We start from the raw sequence: 2,423 nt of genomic DNA on the forward strand, positions 1-2,423 counted from the left end.
TATATACACACACATACATATATATATTAAAAGTTTAAAGTCTTTGACTATTCACAGTGTGGGTGTGAGTAGTTTAACATCCCTGGGAAGTGTACATAATTCTCTACACGATAGTGTGTGTGTGTGTGTGTGTGATCCTGGTCTTAAAAAAAAGGGAAACAAGTCTCTTGCAGTTCCCTATTGCCCAACCTCACTCACCTCTTATATCATCAAAGTGTTAGAAAGGGTTTGTGAGATCAAGGATAACTGGCCTCCTGAAGAGCTACAACCTTTTAAATCCCAACCAGCATGGCTTTCACTGCAGCAGGGACTGCCTAACACTGCTTTTACATCACATCAATGATGTCCTTAAAGTTCTGGGTTTAGGTTTGAACTCTGATGTCATAGATCTTGGCTTCAGCACAACATTCAACAAAGTCAACCATAATATCTTCCTGACAAAGTTGTCAAACATTAGAATCTGTGGTAAACAGCTGCACTGGGTTAAGTATTTCCTGGTGAACAGAACACAATATGTGCTTTGTGGAATTCACTCAGGCCCAGCAAGAGTCCCCAGTGGTGTACCCGACCAGGGGACTGTTTTGGGCCCACTTCTTTTTATAGTCTATACAAACGACATTTCAAGCATCATCGAACACAGGGAAATAAAAATATTAGCAAATGATTCCAAGCTCCAGAAAGTTATCAGTGTAGAAGACTGAATTGAACTCCAGTCTAATTTATTTTCTGTAAGCCAATGGGTGGATAAAACCATGTTGCTAAATAAGGGAAAATTCGAACTCATGAACTTCGGGAAAAAGAATGTACTCAAGCAATCATATTCTCTTCTTCAGGAGAACTACTCACAGCATCCAATCTTGGCTGTAGTGCTCACATTAACAATAAAGTCGATCCTCAGTACTTTCTGGTCCAGAGAACAACATGCCATAATTCCCCTCTTCTTCTCCTTTGTATGACCACACATATATACTGCTGTCCCATTTGGTCTCCCACACCAAACAAAACATGATGAGAACTGAGTCACCTTAGAGAACATCCACCAAAAGAATAAAAGGCCTGACATCTTGATTATTGGGACTGCCTTAAAACATTGAATCTTTATTTTCTCTAATACCACAGTGTGTGCTACATCATTTGCACTATGTGGAAAATATACCATTAGCATTGCCAAAATGACCTTAACATCAGAATCAGAATTCTTCCAAGGCTGGGGTCGTGTGACATATCCCCTATACAATTCAGGATCACAATGCATTAATTCAATGCAACAAAACTTCTTTTCCTCAACAGGCCCTACCCTATTTAATATTATCCCAAAACAATTCACAGAAAAGATCCAGTCACCTTCAAATGAAACTTGGACAAATTTTATCAAAGGACGTAAGTCACCTATATTTGGAGACATTTCAGTCAACAACAACTCCTTACTTGAATGGGCAATGATACCACAAAACTTGTCTAAAAAATGACTTAAGAGATCCTACCATCTTTAGTACTTATTTTTTAGGTCTGGTATATATTTTATCGACCACTTATGCCAAACCAATAAGTTACAAGGATGTAAACAAACAAACAGCAGTTGTCAAGTTGTGTAGGTGGGCAAACACAAACACTTGTACACATACAAACACACTTACACAGACAGTTAGACACACATGCACAGACACACACTCACACGATGCATTCAGAAAAATTTCTGTCTACCATTCACCAATCCATTCACCAAGCACTGGTCAGCCTGGGACTATAGTAGCAAATACTTGTCCAATGTGCTATGCAGTGGGATTCAACCAAAAACCACATGGTTCAAAGTGAGCTTCTAAAAACCACACAGCGATGCCAGTGTACAAAACAGCCCCACAGTGCTGGTGCCACAATAAAATCTACCCAGTTCACTGTAAAGCAATTGGTGGACAAACAGATATAATATAGAGTTGAGATAACTCTTTTGTCTTGGTGAGGACATGATAACTCCTTTAATGCTGACACCATGATAAAATACCACCAGTAAATTCTGTAAAGGGGTTGGTATTACAAAAGGCATCAACTTGTGGAAACCATGCAAAAGGAAAAATAAGAAAATGCTATTGAAATATGAAACTCTCTACTTAGATGCACAACCTGAAATGTCTGGATTCATGAGGCTGGAATACTTCATTAGAGTGTCTGATTGGTCAGGGTTAATTTGGAGTTAAACAGCAGAAGCAGTGACAGCAACAGTGACAAAAACAACAACAATAACTAATGCATTTTATGGTATGCACCAAGCTAAGCTAGTTTAACACAAAGTGAGTGAAATGTCTTCCCTTTGAACATGAAACTTGAGTTGCTGCCAAAAGCCATTTAAGTTACAGTATATAAAAAATTATATAGGAATATATGAATATGAATACACACAAACACATATACACTCATATATATAT

General features: G+C 38.1%; 1 protein-coding gene across 2 annotated transcripts in view; it reads right to left on the reverse strand.

Moving 5' to 3' along the window:
* LOC106869384 (protocadherin-17) overlaps positions 1–2,423 on the reverse strand; it is a 222,538-nt gene that overhangs the window by 50,843 nt on the left and 169,272 nt on the right. The window lies entirely within an intron of this gene.

The sequence above is a fragment of the Octopus bimaculoides genome, chromosome 14, assembly GCF_001194135.2.
Source record: "Octopus bimaculoides isolate UCB-OBI-ISO-001 chromosome 14, ASM119413v2, whole genome shotgun sequence".
In the NCBI taxonomy this organism is placed as follows: Eukaryota; Metazoa; Mollusca; class Cephalopoda; order Octopoda; family Octopodidae; genus Octopus; species Octopus bimaculoides.